Source organism: Pan troglodytes, chromosome 12 (genome assembly GCF_028858775.2).
Source record: "Pan troglodytes isolate AG18354 chromosome 12, NHGRI_mPanTro3-v2.0_pri, whole genome shotgun sequence".
Lineage (NCBI taxonomy): Eukaryota > Metazoa > Chordata > Mammalia > Primates > Hominidae > Pan > Pan troglodytes.
The window spans coordinates 98,221,704-98,240,618 of record NC_072410.2 but is presented as its reverse complement, the minus strand read 5'-3'; the positions used below and the strand labels follow the sequence as shown (position 1 = coordinate 98,240,618).

The 18,915-nt window shown below is 34.1% G+C and overlaps 1 protein-coding gene across 9 annotated transcripts in view; it reads left to right on the top strand.

Annotated features, from left to right (window-relative positions):
• Window positions 1-18,915, top strand: part of NCOA1 (nuclear receptor coactivator 1) — a 278,981-nt gene that overhangs the window by 140,420 nt on the left and 119,646 nt on the right. For all 9 annotated transcript variants that reach the window (XM_063789222.1, XM_016948148.4, XM_063789219.1 and 6 more), the window contains one exon: window positions 11,766-11,922. The gene's annotated coding sequence lies outside the window, so the exon portion shown is untranslated. The remainder of the gene's footprint in view (window positions 1-11,765; window positions 11,923-18,915) is intronic.

Below are 18,915 nucleotides of genomic sequence, written 5' to 3'. Positions count from 1 at the left end.
TCATAAATCCAGGGAGACTAGGAGAATGGGAGGGAATATGACAAAATTTTTGAAGGGGTAGAACAGCTAGAATAGTAGTAGCAATCTCACTAAACTTGAGAAAGCCAGTTTTAAGGGAAGAAAGCTGATGACCAGTTGGACTGATACTGGTGAATCTTCAAAAGGCTCGGATAGTAGTATTATGTAACTCTGGAAGTTAAGAAGGGAAGTGAACTAAAATGAGGAAGATGGTTTCAAAGCTATTTAAAAAGCCACTAGATGCACTGATATCCTTCTTCACTCTCTGTCACTGTGCTTATGCACTTCTCCCATCCTGACAGGTGGGAGGCTTGAGGTCCATCTTATAGGTTAAAACAGAGGGTCTCTTGGCTAGTGGACACCAGTCACATTGAAGGTGGAGAGGAATTAAGTGAGTACTGACATTTCCAATGCTCAGAACCCCTGGCCCCCTTCTCCATTATTGGCTCCCAAATTGAAAACTAGGCCCTTTAGCATCCAGGCAGGAAACAGGAGGAATCTTTTTGGGAATCCCACCAACTCAAGGAGAAAAACCTAAAGACAAAAAGAACTATACATAAATACTGTACTCCACTTGGTAAGTTTGTTTCTTATAGGGGTATAGGTTAACAGTGTAAACTACATTACCTGTATACAAGTGTTTGAAAAATAAGCTAAGTATTAGAAAAGGGGAGCCAGGTTTCTCACATAAATATTTATGCCCTCACAAAGAGCCTGGACAGATTGCCTTGTTGTAGGGAAGGTCATAATTGATAAGTCCCATGTATATAACTAGAACTTTCCATCAACTTTGTGTACCCAAACAACTAAATACCATTGGGCATCTGAGGAAAGCTTCTAATATGAATAACAGAAACCAAAATAAGCAAATAGAGAAAAACTGGAGAAAATAGACTATGCCACCTAGAAAACTTGATGTATATGTATGCATGTACATACATATATACATATACACACGTACACATACAGCCATATATAGATACATATGCATACACACACACATATATATACAAATACCCAGATATGTGCATGCAGAAAGACTGGATGCTGCACCCATAAAGCAAGAATGGGATATTTTAAAAGAACATTCAGAGAACAAAAAAGAATTTTTACCAATTAAGAACATATAGTAGAAAAGAAAAACTCAAAGAAATATTGGACATTAAGTTGAGGAAAACCTTCTAGAAAGTAGAGCAAAAGGGCAAAGAAATAATAAACAGAAGATAAAGTAAATATACTAGTGCAGGAGGGCCAGCTCTGTATTATTAAACATTCCAAAAAAGGGAAAACAGAATAAATGAAAAGAAAGAAAAAATGAATAGTATATTTCAAGAAAAATTCTCATAATTGAAGGCAAAGTACTTATTGAGTGCCTGGCATAATGGATGAAAAGAGACCAATACTCATTTAAAGAATAGGAAATAAAAAAAGCAAACTTAGATGCCTAGGCTCCATAATATTCAGGGAAATACAAATTGAAATGAGATACAATTTTTCATCCATTTGATAGGGTAAAAAATTAATTATATCAATAGCATTGGGAAGGATATGGGGAAAATGGCTGTCTCAAACTACACACTCCGGGGGAAGTCTGAAACAATTATTTTGGTAAACAGTTTGCCAGATGGCAAGTGGAGTTGGACATATGCAAATATTACAATCTAGAAATTCTACTTTTGGATATTGCCATTAGAAATTCTTCTACTTATGCATATGAAGATCTGGACAAGATGCTGTGTATAAGAACATTCACTGAGCCATTATTTGTAATAATGAGAATGTATGGACAACCTAAATACAAAAATGGCTAAGATGTGGTATATTCACATACACATACGAACAGAACACATGCACACTTCAACATGGATAGAACTCCAAAAGATAATGTATGAAATCAGCAAAATGCAGAATATGTATGATATATATACATTTTAAACATATATTTCAAAACATAAAACGTTATATTGTTTATGGATATGTGTATGTCCTAAAATAATATAAAAAATTGACCAGAAGGTATGTACCAAATTCATAATAATGGTTACCTCTATCAAGGGGAGGGGGAAGGAACAGGGTAGGCTTGAGTATGGGGACTTTAGCTTTATCAGTGATGCTTCATTTCTTTAAAAAGAAAATAAATATATCACAATGTTTACTGTTGTTAATTCTGAGTGATAGATCATAGGTATTTAGTTGTTGTGTTTTTCTTTATATCTTTAAATTCTGGCCCTTTGCCTAACTCCAAAATAACAAACAAGAATGTTTTCTAGATTTCCTTTTTACTCCTTCTATGTGTTAGGTACATTATAGGTACTCTTCTATCACCTTGCTTTCTCATCTGATTCTTAAATGGGAATTCAGGTACTGCATTAACCAGTACATACGCCAGAATCCAGCATCAGAAGTAGATAATGAAGACAGAAGGGCCTTTACCCATGAGAGACAATTTAAAACTAGGAATTGGAAGCTTCAGTCATGTCCAATAGCTGTGGGGGTTTATTAAGGGTTTGCTCCATCCATCTCAGGTCTCCTACCCTGGATTCCTAGGGGAGGAACCCCCCACCCCCACCCCCCGGAGACAAGACCACACTCTTTCGCCTAGGCTGGAGTGCAGTGGCGCAATTATAGCTTGCAGCAGCCTTCAACTCCTGGGCCCAAGCGATCCTCCCATTTCAGCCCCCCAACTGAGTAGCTGGGACTACAGGCACACACCACCTTGCCCGGCTTATTTTTAAATTGTTTTGTAGAGACGGGGCCTCACTTTGTTGCCCAAGCTATTCTCAAACTCCTGGCCTCAAGTGATCTTCCTGCCTGGGCCTCCCAATGTGTTGGGATTACAGGTGTGAGGCACCCTATACCTGCCCTAGAAAACACTTTCAAAATACTGAACTCTGGATTGCACAGATGATCATGTAATAACCATGTAATAATTACTAAATAATTAATATTTAGAAGAATAAGCTTACTGATTCCATAATAACAAACATCAGATGATCTGCATCATTCTTCCCCCCATTCCTTCATATTTCTCCTGTCTTTTTTGGTCTCTGTGTGTCACCTATCTCTTGGTTTTTATATTTTTCACTTCTGACCATTTGCATATCTTTTTTGAATATGGATTCATCATGTACTTTTCTGCCTTTGTGCAGTCCCTAAGTAAGTGTGCTCAGCCTCCCATCAGCATGGTTTCCCTGTTCCCTTGCTTGACTGGCCATGAGTTCGTCAGCATGAGCAAGCTGTTCTGGGGATCCTCAATCATTAGTAGGAATCCATCTGGCTTCAGTTACTGCTTGGTTTTGAAAAAGTTCTCATAAAAAAATAAAAATAAAAAAATTAAAAGTACTCATGAAAACTGTCAAGTTTTATAAAAGACAGTGGCATTATTTGGCAAACGTAGTAAAGTACACAAATGATTTTTGGGAGTGCCTTTTCTTGGAAGTCAAATAATAAGAGAGAACCTAGGTTTGTGGATGACTATCTTTGCCATATATAATGACTACTTATCAATTACAAAGTAATAATCAAAAGGAATCTCATCCCCTACGAAATGTTTTAGGGCACTAAGTTTATTACAAATGCAGATAAACTAGACATATACAATGAGAACAATGGGCTAATCTAACTATAAATCCCTTTCTTTAATAGTTTAACTATAAGCCAATATGAAGAGCTGGAAGTTTAAGTTTCTTTGAGTTTTTGAAGTATGAGTTTAAGTCAAGGAAAGAAAAAAATTGAAAATATAAAAAGCATTTAATTTGGAGGGGCAGTAAGAGGTCAGGATCCAGTTGATAGGAACAGTTCAATTTGCTGACATTAAACATTCCACCTTAATATGGAATTTACCATTGGGGAAAATCATCATGATTTAGAGAAAATACAGTTTTTATATAAAAAGCAAAAACCCAAAACAGACATTAAAAAACATTACAAATGTATTGTTAAAAATCGGCTTGTATTTATTGATAGTAAAATACATCAGATATGCATAAAGTAAACCATTCATTTTCTTTTCAAATATATGAATTAATCTGGGATTGGACTAACATCTTCACACTATTCAGTCTTTAAACCCGTGAACATGTTAAACCACTGTTTTTTAGATCTCTTTTTGTGTCTTTCAGCAAAGTTTTAAGTCTTGCCATAGGTTTCATTAAATTAATTCCAAAGTATTTTGTTTTTGATGCTATTATAAATAAAATTGTTTTTAAATGTTATTTTCCAGTTGTTTGCTACATTTGTATAGAAACAATTGATATTTTTATATTCACCTTGTGAATTCACCTTACTAAATTCACTTATTGCATTCAACTTTGTTTAGTATATTCACCTTGCCAAATTCACTTAATTCTAATAATTGGTTCTCAGATTCCTTAAAATTATTGACAAAAAATTCATTTTTAAATAAATAAAGACAATTTTAGTTCTTTCTTCCCTAACTTTTATTTCTCTTTCTGGCCTTTTTGCCCTACGTAGGAACTCCACTATATTCAATACAATGATGAATAGAAGTAGGGAGAGTGAACATTCTTGACTTGAACGCAGTATTATGAGAACTTGCAGTATTTTACCATTATATAAAATACTAGCTGTAGGTTTTTCATTTATCTCCCTTATCAGATTGATGGAATAACTTTTAATTTTTAGCTTACTGAGAGTTTTATCATGAATGGGCGCTGATTTTTCTCAGATGCTTTTTCTGCATCCATTGAGGTTTTTTTAAGATTCTGTTAATATGGTAAATTATGTAGATTTAAATTTTTTATGTTAATTTTTAAATTGACAAATAATAATTGTACATATTTATGGGATACATAGTGATGTCTGATACATATAATGTATGGTGATCAGCTCAGGATAATTATTAATAGCGTATCCCTCATCTCACACATTTATCATTTCTTTTTTTTTGAGATTTTAAAAAATCTTTTATTATTATTATACTTTAAGTTTTAGGGTACATGTGCACAATGTGCAGGTTAGTTACATATGTATACATGTGCCATGCTGGTGTGCTGCACCCATTAACTCGTCATTTAGCATTAGGTATATCTCCTAATGGTATCCCTCCCCCCTCCCCCCACCCCACAACAGTCCCCAGAGTGTGATGTTCCCCTTCGTGTGTCCACGTGTCAGGGATCTAGAACTAGAAATACCATTTGACCCAGCCATCCCATTACTGGGTATCTACCCAAAGGACTATAAATCATGTTGCCGTAAAGACACATGCACACGTATGTTTATTGCGGCACTATTCACAATAGCAAAGACTTGGAACCAACCCAAATGTCCAACAATGATAGACTGGATTAAGAAAATGTGGCATATATACACCATGGAATACTATGCAGCCATAAAAAATGATGAGTTCATGTCCTTTGTAGGGACATGGATGAAATTGGAAATCATCATTCTCAGTAAACTATCGCAAGAACAAAAAACCAAACATTTATCATTTCTTTATGTTGCAAGCATTCATTACCTTCCTTCTAGCTGTTTGAAACTATACAATATATTGGGGGTTTTTTGTTTTGTTTTGTTTTGTTTTGTTTTGTTTTTTGAGATGGAGTTTTGCTCTTCTTGCCCAGGCTGGAGTGCAATGGCATGATTTCGGCTCACCGCAACCTCCGCCTTCTAGGTTCAAGCCATTCTCCTGCCTCAGCTTCCCAAGTAGCGGGAATTAAAGGCATGTGCCACCATGTCTGGCTAATTTTGTATTTTTTAGTAAAGACGGGGTTTCTCCATGTTGGTCAGGCTGGTCTTGAACTCCCGAGCTCAAGTGATCTGCCCACCTCGGCCTCCCAAAGTGCTGGGATTACAGACATGAGCCACTGCACCTGGCCGAAACTATACAATATATTGTTTACTGTAGTTATCCAACAGTGGTATAGAACACTAGGACTTATTCCTCCTATCTAGCTATAATTTTGTATCCTTCAACAAATCTCTCTCTATCCCTACCCTCTTCCCCCTACCCTTCCCAGCCTCTAGTATCTTATGTTCTACTTGTATTTCTATGAGATCAACTTTTTTTTTTTTTTTTTTTTAGCTTTCACATAGGAGTGAGAACATGTGATGTTTAATTTTCTGTTCCTGGCTTATTTCACTTAATGTCTTCCAGTTCCAATCGCATTGCCATGAATAGCAGGATTTCATTCTTTTTTATGGCTGAATAGTACTCTGTTGTGTATCTATGCCACATTTTCTTTATCCATTCATCTGTTGTTGGACACCCAGGTTGATTCCATATCTTAACTATTGTAAATAGTGTTGCAGTCAACATGGTAGTGCAGACGTCTCTTCAATAATACTGATTTCCTTTTATTTGCCTAAATGCCAAGTAGTAGGATTGCTGGATTATATGGTAGTTGTATTTGTAGTTTCTTTTCTTTTGGGGAACCTCCATACTGTTCTCCATAGTGGTTGTACTGGTTTACATTCCCACCAACAGTGTTTAAGAGTTCTCTTTTCTCCACATCCTCATCAGCATTTGTTATTTTTTGTCTTTTTGATAATAGCTATCATCCTAACTGGGGTGAGATGATTACCTCATTGTGGTTTTGATTTGTATCTCCCTGATGATTAATGATGTTGAGCATGTTTCCATATATTTGTATGACTTTTGGTCATTTGTATGTCTTTTGAGAAATGCCTGTTCAGATTATTTGCCCATTTTTAAAATCAGATTGTTGTTGTTGTTGTTGCTGTTGAGATATTTGAGTTCCTTGTATATTCTGGATATTAATCTCCTGTCAGAAGATTGGTTTTTGAATTTTAAATCAGCCTTACATTCCTTGGATATACCACTTGATAATAGTCTATTCTTAAATATGTCTGGATTCAATTTGATTTTTTTTGTAAATCTGTACTCATGAGGCTGATTTTCTTTTCCATTAATATCTTTTCCAGGTTTTAGTATTAGGGTTTTGTTTGCCTAATAAAACACATTGGGAAATATCCTCTCCTATTTTCCTGAAAGTGTGTAAGATTGCTATTATTACTTCCTTAAATGTTGGATACAGCTTACCTGTGATGCCATCTGGACCTGGAGTTTTGTTTTGTTTTTAATTACAAATTTATTTAATACATACAGTGTGTTTCTTTCTGTGGTTATTTTAATAAATAAAATAAAAAAATTAATTTTTTGAGATTTTTCATGTTATCTCAGTTACTGAATTGATTTTTATTACGTTGTTCAGAACACTATATTTGTATGATCTGTGGTGACATCCCTCATATTTCTAGTATTAGTAATTTGTGTTTTTAACTTTTTCTTGATCAGTCTTGCTAAAGTTTTATCAATTTTTTACCTTTCAAAAAAAAACAACTTTTAGCTTTAGTTTTTTTCAGTTGTCCATATTTATTCCATTGATTAGAATATTAAATGTATTATTTTTAGTTTATACCTATGATTTTAAACTTTTTAAAAATATATAAACAGAGTATAGGCTGAGCGTGGTGGCTCATGCCTATAATCCCAGCACTTTGGGAGGCGGAGGCAGGTGGATCACGAGGTCAGGAGTTCAAGACCAGCCTGACCAACATAATGAAACCCCATCTCTACTAAAAATACAAAAAATTAGCTGGGCATGGTGGTGGGCATCTGTAATCTCAGCTACTCAGGAGGCTGAAGCAGGAGAATCTCTTGAACCTGGGAGGTGGAGGTTGCAGTGAGCAGAGATCGTGCTATTGCACTCCAGCCCGGGCGACAGTGCGAGACTCTGTCTCAAAAAAAAAAAAAAAAGTATATGTATATATTCAGAGTGTAAACGCAACTTCAGAGTCATTCAACAGATTTTGATGTCTTATGTTTACTTTATTGCAGTTTCACTTACTTTCTAATTTCCATTGCATTTTCTTCTTTCACTGTAGGTCATTAACAGGTATGTTGTCAAATTTCTACCTATTTAAGACTTTTCTGGATATGTTAATGGTTTCTAACTTAATTCCATAGTAGTGAGAGAACATACCCTTTAAGATTTCAATCTTTAGAAACGTGTTATATAAAAAATGGTTCACCATTTGCTTCATGTTGAGTAATATTTTCATGTGCACTTGAAAATAAATGTACATTTGCCAGTTGTTGGATGTACTGTTCTACGAGTGTTCATTTAGGACAAGCTGGTCATCACTGTTCTTCAAATCTTCTGTTTCCTTACTGGTTTTTAAAAATCTAGTTGTTTTATCTATTATTGAGAGAGGAATGTTAAAATCTTCAATGATATGTACAGATTTTTCTATTTCTCTTTTAAGTTCTGTTTATGCTTCATTTATTTTGAAGCTCTGTTATTATTTGCATAACTTATGATTCTGGCCGGGCGTGGTGGCTCACATCTATCATCCTAGCACTTTGGGAGGCCACAGGAGGAGGATCACTTAAGCCTGGGAGCTCAAGACCAGCCTGGGCAAGACCCCATCTCTAAAACAATTAAAAATTTCTTTAAAATTCTGATTCTGTCTTCCTGATGCATTGGCTTTCTTAAGAAACTTCCCTTTTTATGTTTAGTTACATTCCTAGTCCTGAAGTCTACTTTTGCTGATATTTATATTGCTTTCTTATGTTTGCTGTTTGTGTAATATATTCTTTTCCATTTTTTAAACTTTCAGTCTATTTGTTGTTTATATTTAAACTATACCTCTTATTGACAGCATATAGTGTGGGTTTGCTTTTTCCCTAGTTTCCATCTTTTAATTGTAATGTTTAGTTATTTTATATTTAATGTAATTAATGTGGTTGGGTTTAAGATACCATTTGTTCCTTGTTCTTCTTTTCCTACTTTCTTGCCTTCTTTCGGGTTAACCAAACATTTTTTAGTAGAGTGCTAACAATTCCTGTTAACTTTTTAGCTATACTTTCTTATATTTTCAAATTCCTTTATAACCTTTTGAACACTACTCGTTTATAATTTTTAAGTGGCTGCTCTAGGAATTAAAATATATATCCTTAATTTATAAATTTATTTGTAGTTAACATTGTAATACTTTATGTAAAATTTAAGAGCCTTGCAACAGTATAATTGCATTTATACCTTTGTGCTATTATTGTAATATAATTAACATTTAATATATTATAAACTCCACAATATTTTATATATTTTAATATATTTTTGTATAATCACTTATCTTTTAAAGAAAATACATACTTCTTTTAAAGAATAAAAAGAATAAATACATCTTTTAAATAATAAAAAATACATAGTCCATTTTATTTACCCTCATATTTATGATTTCTGATGCTTTTGCTTCTGTTTTGTAGATCTGACTTTATCTAGCATCATCTCCCTTTAGCCTGAAAAAGTTCCTTTAGTATTTCTTATATATTAATCTTAAAACAGATTATGTTTGGTTATATGAAAGTGTTTTTAATTTTGCCTTCAGTTTTTTGAAGGATATTTTTGCTGGATGTAGAATTGTGGGTTGATAGGGCTCCCCACCCCCCTTCAGCATTTTAATGGAAGAAATTATTCCATTATCTTCTTGCCTCTGTTGTTACCAGTGAGAAACCAGTTACCATTTATATCTTTGTTTTCTTGTATGTGACGTGCTACCTTGCCCAAGCTAGTTTCAAAATTTTGTCTTAATTTTTTTTTAGCGGTTTGACTGGACTTTGCCAGAGTTGGTTTCTCTATATTTATTCTGAGTGGGATTTATTGAGACACTGGATCTGACAGTTTATTTTTCACCAAATTTTGGGAATTTTCTATCATTATTTCCCCATAATACTATTTCTGCCCCAGTGTCTTTCGCCTCTCATCAATTACATGCTTGGTATTGCCAGCAGATTACAGAGGGCGTGTGTGTGTGTGTGTGTGTGTGTGTGTGTGTGCGCGCGCGCGTGTGTGTGTGTGTATGTGTTTTCCCCAGATTATAGAAGGGGTATGTGTGGTTGTGTGGTTTCTTTTCTCTTTCTTCTTCAGACTGGGTATTATTTTCATTTCAAGTTCACTGACTTGTTTTTCTGCTGTCACAAATCTGTTGTTAAGTCTGGCCAGTGAATCTTAGAATTTGCTATTGAAGGATCTAGCTCTTGAATTTCCTTTTATTTCTTTCTCAGTTTCCATTTGCTGCCAGTATTTCTCATGTGTTTACCCATTATATGTATATAAATATATATATATATTTTTAAAAATCTTTAAACATATTTATAATAGCTACTTTCACATCTTTGTTAGGTGTTTCCAACACCTAAATCATCTTGTGGTGTGTTACTGTTGACTACCTTTTCTCCTGATCTGGAGTTACATTTTCTACCTTCTTTGCATGTTTAGTAATTTTTTATTGTGTACTGGATATTGTGGATGACATTGTGGATTGTTATCTCTTTTTAAAGAGTATTGATTTATCTTCTAGTAGACAGCTAAATTACTGGCTGGTAAACATACACTTTACTATACAACTCAGCAATTACAGTCCTGGGCATTGAAATGAAAACAAATGCTTTTACAAAAGCCTGTACAGAAATATTCATAGCAGCTTTTATTTGTAATAGCCGAAAACTAAACACAACCCAAATGCACTTTAAAGGACAAATGGTGAAAAAAACTGTGGCACAACTGTACCATGGAGCAATAAAAAGGAATGAACTATTGATACGTGCACCAAACTGGATGGATCTCAAGGGCATTATGCTGAGTGAAAAAAGCCAACTTGAAAAGATTCCATGCTATATGATTCAATTTATGTAGTATTCTCAAAGTGACAAAAATTATAGAAATAGGGAACAGATTGCAGTTGTCAAGAGTTAAGGAAAGGGGAAGGTGGATGTGATTATAAACAGCATGAAACAATTCAGCTGTGGTGATGAAGCAGTGAATCTCAATTGTGGTGTAGTTATATGTATCTGTACATGTGCTAAAATGTCATAGAATTGTAAAAAAGACATACAAAAAATGAGTGCATGCAAAAACTGGCAAAATTCAAGTAAGGTCTGTAATCTAGTCTACTCAATTTCCAGCTTTCTTTTAGCTCTGATCTACATTGTTTAATGCCTCAAGCCAATAAGACTGTGGTTTTCTCCTTTAAACCTAGCCTCTCTGCACTTAAGTGGGAGTACTGGGAAGAGTTCCGAGTTCCCTTCCAGGAGAGTCTCATAAGTGTGTATCTCACCCAGTGTAATTCCTTTCTTTCAATGATCAGAACCCCTACAATTTCTGTCTGCTTTGGTCACTTTCCAATTTCTTCAAACAGTTGTTTTTTATATTTTGTCCAGAGTTTATAACCATTAACTGTGGGCAAATTAGTTCGATATAAGGTAGTTCATCATTACTAGAACCAGAGCTCAACTAACATCTTTTTGAAGTTTTACAAACATAAAATGTTTATAAACTTTTTCAATTAGAAATTTGAAGACAAAATATTATAGGAGTATTACATAAGTAAATAATTATGTGATAACTGAAAACATGAAAAAAATCAGTCATTTATAAGTAGGAAGAAGGATAAATATACAAATGCAGCCAGAAACAACTTTTAAAAGACATATAAATGAGTCTTTCAGAAGTTTACAGATAGATGCAATTATGTATTACCTAAGCAGCATTCTCAAATAGGAGTATATACTTAATCACCAGAAAGGACTTAAGCTGTAAAATGAGATCTTTATTCATTGTCTTTTGGAAATATTTTTCCATTTCACTCTAAAAGTTGCATTTTTTTTTCTTTTTCTAGCATATCTGACCTTTATTATTTATTGGAGAATAAAATGGCAATCTAACATCCCTTCTGCTTTTATTTTTGTCTTTTTATTCTAGTTGTTTATATAATTGGCCTTAAATGAGGTGAGAGTGAAGAGACTAGAGCCATCTCTGGAAAACATCATTATCCCATTCCCCAGGAAGCTACCCTCTGGAACGCAAGATTTGACCATATCTGTTTTGAGGATTCATTATGAACAAAGAAGTCTCCCAGGTAGGAATTGTAGTTCTATTTTTAAAGAGCTTTGTCTCTGCAAAAGTATGGAAGGAACATGATTACCTGTTGACTGTTATCTTTTATGGAAATATATGTTTGATCTGGGTTGCTTCAAGGTTAGTGTAAAACAGATGCTCACATTCCTAAGTGAAAATGATAGGAAAATTCTAGGATACACTTTATGAAGCTATTTTAGTGTATGTCGAAATCACTTATGATGAGACCCTCGAAGTCCTTACTGAATTGAAAATGGCAGCAGAAACTGTAGTAAACCATCTCCAGATTTGCTTCATATATTTCTAACATATATCCAGTTAATTTTATACATATATGCATAAAATTACATAATATATACCTATATAATTATAGGTATACCTGTATAATATATAGGTAATTGTAGGTATACCCATATAATGTATACTTATGTAATTTATGTGTATATAGTGTCCATATGGGCATTTTTACATTGTTGCTGTTTTAGAGTTTGTGAGCTAGCTGAATAGAACCAGTATATCCGTGAACATACTAATGGGAGCAGTAGAAAAATAAACATGTACCAAGCCAAGACAGTAGATAAAAGAGTTGAAGAGTGATCAGAAACTGATAAATCAGTAAGGGAAAACTTCCAGGAGAAAATTTGTTAATTAATAGACTTGTAATTGAATTATACATAGATAAAAATAAAAAATTATAAGCATATAACTTTTTATTTATTATGTACTGAACGTATTTGTGTAAACATCGCCTGGGTCAAGAAGTAGAACAATACCACCACCCCAGAAATCCTCTTCATCCATGTGTCCCAGCTGCACGCCCATTCACTTTTAAAGGAGGCGACAGTTGTCACTATGGAGAGTGATACCTGTCAACCTAGAATGTGGGGTTTTATAGATCACTGAAGTTAAAGGCAGTAAAATTTAGTTGGCCAACAATGCCTGTGTTTGGAATTAACAATGAGTTTGGAAGTTGGAGGCAAAACTCTCAGTTGGCAGAGAGCTTTAATGCAAGGACTGGAGGTACAAAATTATTTAAGAAGATATTCATCTAATCTTACTATCTCTGCCTCTTTAAAATTGCATCAGTTTTGGCCAGGTGCTGTGGCTCACGCCTGTAATCCCAGCACTTTGGGATGCTGAGACGGGTGAATTATGAGGTCAGGAGATTGAGACCATCCTGGCTAACAAGGTGAAACCCCGTCTCTACTAAAAATACAAAAAAAAAAAAAAAAATTAGCCAGGCGTGGTGGTGGGCGCCTGTAGTCCTAGCTACTCGGGAGGCTGAGGCAGGAGAATGGCAAATGGCGTGAACCTGGGAGGCGGAGCTTGCAGTGAGCAGAGATCGAGCCACTGCACTCCAACCTGGGTGACAGAGCGAGACTCCTCTCAGGAAAAAAAGAAAAAAAAATTTCATCAGTTGCTAGAGCAAACACAACTCTTTGTTTCTGGCTTTTATTAACTGATGATACATTTGTATTTACACGTTGAGTGCCCCGTATCTGAAATGCTTGGGACTAGAAGTGTTCCGTATTTTGGATTTTAAAATATTTGCAGTATACTTATCAGCTGAGCATCCGAAATCTGAAATCCTACATGCTCCCGTGAGCATTTCCTTTGAGTATCATCAGATTGTGGAGCATATCGGATTTTGGACTTGGGATGCTCAACCTGTATTAATTTATGTTTTCTGTTGTTTCCAATCAGGACTGTTGGTTCTCCCTAAGGAGCAATAAATGAATTAAGTATTCTGATTAAAAAAGAAAGTTTTGCTGAGTAGGATGTATTATAATAAAGAGAAATTTTAATTAAGTAGGAGAGCCATCTCTTTAAGAGTTTTCAGGAAAGTAGTGTTAGTACCTCGACTTTATGAAAGAGAAAGGAGGAGAAAATTGATAGAATAATGCAGTGACTGAACATTAGCTTGGTGTCTGTCTTTCCTCATTGTTCAGTGAGTGACTCTAAGAAAGTCATTTTCCTCATTATAATGACATTTTTCATCTTTTCTGTTTCTTCTTAACATTAAAAACAATTTCAAATATACCAAATAGTTACAAAATTGCTAGACTGAACACCTGCATGCCCATTGCCCAGTTTCACCAATTATAAACATTTTATGGAATTTGCTTTATCTCTCTCTGTATTTACTTTTCCTTTTCCCCTTCCCCCTCTACCATTACGATGACAATGATGAACCATTTGAGAAAAAGTGGTAGACAATCATGATCCTTCACTCTAAAATATTTCCTACTTAACCACAATATAATAATCAATTCAGGAAACAACATTTTTTATTGCTGTTATCTAATATATAGTTCACATTAAAATTTTACCATTTGTCTGATTCACAATCATAGATTGCATAGTTGTCACATTTGTTTGGTTTCCTTTAACCTGGAATAGTTTATTAGCTTTTCTTTGTTTTTCATAATAGGGCCTTCCATGATAGTGACATTGGAGAAGAGTACAGGTCAGCTATTTTGTACAATGGTCCTCATTTCAGGATTGTCTGTTTCCACCTATTTCCTTCCTAAAAAGGCTGTGATAGGGGATGGAGATTCATGGATTTTTCTTTTTTCTTCTTTCTTTTTTTTTCTTTTTTTCTTTTTTTACTGAGAAGGTTATCTTAAATAACAAAGTCTACAAAGAGTTTTCAGGATAAAGTCTGTTGGAACAAAGGAAATCTAGAAACTAGAATCACTAAGATAATTTAGGTGTTATTGAAAGGAATTATACACACATACACACACACATAAATGTGTGTATGTATATATATATATATATATGTATATAATTGTAGGACCCAAGATTTATAAACTTTGGAACAAAAATTAGGGTTTGCAAAAGCAGAACTTTTGATTTTGATTGAACAGTGCATTTTATTTTAAAGTCCTTGACATCTTATAAGAAATAATTGGTTTTATATTATAACGTACGATAGAAGGTAAGTCACGATTAGCTATATGAATAACTTTATTTTCATGTGATGTTTGGACTAAGGATAGAAAAGATTCTTTGTTTATATGTTTGAGTACCTTGTATACTACCTAGTTTTTAGATGTGGTATATTTTAATGTCACCTTTTCTGTAAGGCTCTTACTGGATATATTAAGGAAATATTTTGATGTGGAGGCCAAAGCAAAAGATTGGGGCTATATTGATGGGTTTTCTATTTATTCGTTATGTGACTGTAGGTTAGTGATATAACTTAAAGCGTATGCAAATTCTGGAACCAGATTACCTAAGACCGATTTCTTCCTCTGCCGCTTAAGTTGTTGAGCAGATTAAGTAACTTGTCCATGCCTCAGTTTTCTCGTCACTAACGTGGATTATAATATTACCTACCTGATGTTTTATGAGTAAATGAGTTAGTAAGGTTTATGAGGGAATTAATTAACATAGGTTAGGTGCTTAGAACAGTGATAGGCACATGGTAAATCTTACATAAGTGTTAGTATTCATTATCATCATCATCAGAGCATAATTTATTAGTATGATAAAACTGTCAAAATGGAAATAATAATGTATACTTCATAGGGCAGTTGTGAGAAATAAGTGAATTAATGCATATAAAACATATATTACATGCTCAATATATATATAATGTCATATCCTTTAGATGCATATTAATGGGCTTACATTTTAACTTGTAAACTTTTTATTATTTTGTTTCTCTCAAATTATTTGTTACTATTGACTTTATAATGTGAAAGTGGCAACTGGAAGGGTAAGCATGCTTATACCACTGAAGTGGCCTATAGTCGAAATATTTGAGAAGTACTGTACTGGGTGACAATTGCAGGGGTCCTTATTCTAAAAATTTAAAAGTCTGCATCTCCAGTTTAAAATGTGTGAGCATTCTTTTTATTGTTATTATTCTGTTTGTTATCATAATTATTATTCTATTGAGAACCCCGGAAAATGGAATTTGAGTTTCACTTGTTCCAAGTTAGTCTTTTGCTGGTCGTTGCAGCAGAAGGAATATAGCTAGCCACATTTAGTGTTAGCATTAAGAGGATATTGATGCTATTTAACCAGCCATTTACATGAAATGCTTGGGATTTTTTTTTTTCATTTTTCAATGGATATCAATAAAATATTGCCGAATATAAATGAATCAAGTAAGATGACTTAGGTTTTAAGCTGGACTTTACAAAATGCATATCTTTTCTATAAATGTGGTCAGTGAAGATTGGCTCATATTGTGATTTTTTTTTTTTTGAGACGGTGTCTCACTGTGTCTCCCAGGCTGGAGTGCAGTGACGCAATCTCAGCTCACTGCATCCTCCGCCTCCCGGGTTCAAGCAGTTCTCTTCCTCAGCCTTCCAAGTAGCTGGGATTACAGGCATCCGCCACCACACCTGGCTAATTTTTGTATTTTTAGTAGAGACGGAGTTTCACCATGTTGGCCAGGCTGATCTCGAACTCCTGACCTCATGATCCACCCGCCTTGGCCTCCTGAAGCGCTGGGATTACAGGCGTGAGCAACTGCACCCAGCCCTCATATTGTGATTTTATCTGTGCCCTTTCCCTTTCAGGTTGGGAGGGTGACCCTGAAGTTAACCGGAGGTTTGTCTGACTTAATCATTTTATAACACCCTCAAAATACAATTCTATTATTTTGGTCAATTATTTTGACTCATTTGGCTCTATGACTTTGGTACTTCTTCTACCATATACCATTAAAGAACAGATTTTAGTGTATTTATTTTTCTTTTATTGGTGTAGATATATATATTTAACTATACTGTATTCTGAAATGGGTTTCTAAAATAGTTGATCAAAATTGAATAGCTTCTGATCTGGGGCTGAATTCTTTATTTTAGATATTGGAGTAATTTTTTGTGTAAATGTAGTTATTTGATTTTGGATAATCATTTGTGGATTATCTGTATCTAATGCAGATCTTCATTTTCTTTTGGTTCTGGCTTCTAGCTGTTTTTCTGCCCACTATTATCTGAATCTCTGAAAGAGGTTGGTAAAAAGAGGCAGACATTAAAAATTTTTTAAATTTTTATTTATTTATTTTATTTTTTAAAAAAGAGACATAGTCTGTCTGTGTAGCCAAGACCACACTTGAATTCCTGGCTCAAACAATTCTCCCACCTCAGACTCCTGAGTAGTTGGGATTATAGACACATGTTACTGCACCCAGCAACACTGAAATTTTTATCACTCAGTTTTGTCTGTGCAAATGACAAAGCAAAATGATCATTTACTTTTTTAAGGCTGCTTCTGCTAAACTCTTATAAAACTCTTTTGTACGCCTGCAAGTAAATATTAAATACTTATAATTCTTGTTTATACCAGCTGAAGATAGCTATAGTTAGGACGACTGATTTTCCCTCAAGAAATACCAACACAAATTAAAGTGGATTTTGGAAGACATGTGCAGTATACCTGCATAACTCTATGTCACTCTTAAGATAACTGGATTCATAGTTTCATAAGGAAATGTTGAGTTATTTTGCTAATTTGTTCTAATAAGATAGCTGCCACAAATATGTGATACAATGCTATTTTTCCTCAGTCGTGAATATACTAGGAATATTTTAATAAGGCAAATGTTTATTCTTCATCTTAAAATTAAATTTTAAATGAAGCCAATATGAGGAAAATATTAGGTTTTAAAACTAATTTGGTTTTCCTTTTTCTATGTATTTGTTAATAGAAAACAAAATAAACTTTTCTTTTTTCAAACTTATTATTTGTATTTAGAAAAAATTAATGCAAAGAAAAAAAGCATTGTCGCTTAGTCTGTGGAATAAGCTTTTAGTGGTAAACACAGACGTATTAAATATATTGTTTCAAACATTAAGATACATTTAGAGGGCAAGTTACCAAATCCTTGATAATGTCTTTATTATTAGCATAATAAATTTAAAAGACTGCACAGGATTCTCTTTTACAAAAAGCACTGTAAGAAAAATCTAGTATTTTATAGTAGAATATGAAATAAGTTTAAATGGTGTTTTGATTTTTAAGAATTCATTGATTGCTTTGAATCCATTTATTTGATTTTGCTTTTTATTCTTGGCCATAATGGTTAAGAACGTTGGCAGTGATTTATGGTAGAAGCTTAGGGGAGCAGGGTCTCTTCTCTGGGCCAAGGATAACTACCATCTCAATTTGGGCCCTGGCATTTTGGATTTTGAGAGAATTTTTGTTTCCAGGGATTTCAGGAAATCCCTACCCATTCAATTAGCTTCAAAATATCTAGTATTCAACAAAAATTAGGAGGCATGCAAAGAAACAAAAATATTTGGCCCATATACAGGAAAAATAACAATCAGTAGTATCTGTCCCTAAGGGGGCCAGACATTGGACCTATTAAAGAAGAAAAAGTAGATAAGTTGGACTTCATTAAAATTAAAAACTTTTGTTCATTAAAGAATACTGTAAAGAAAATGAAAAGAGAAACCACAGAATTGGAGAAAATCATCTGTAAGTCATGTATCTGATAGGGGTCTAATACCCCGAATGTAAAGCACTCTTATGACTCAATAAAAATACAAGTTAAACCCAACCCAAAATCCTACAACTCAATAGCAAGAAAACATATAACCCAGATAAAGATCAGGCAAAGGACCTGAAAAGATATTTCTTTAAGGACGACATAAAAATGGCCAACAAGTATATGAAAGGTGCTCAACATCATAAAATGATCAAGGAAATGTAAGTAAAAGCCACTTTATCACCTCACATCTATCAGCTATTAGGATAGCTGTTACAAGTTGAGTATCCCTTATCAAAAATGTTTGGGGGACCAGGATTGTTTGATATTTTGGATTTTTATGGATTTTAGAATATTTGCATTATACTTACCAGTTGAGCATTGAAAATCTGAAATGCAGAATGCTCCAATGAGCATTTCCTTTGAGTGTTATGTTGGCATTCAAAAATTTTTGGATTTTGGATCATTTTAGGTTTGGGATTTTTAGATTTGGGATGCTCAACCTGTATCAAAAAGACAAAAGATAACAAGTATTGGCAAAGG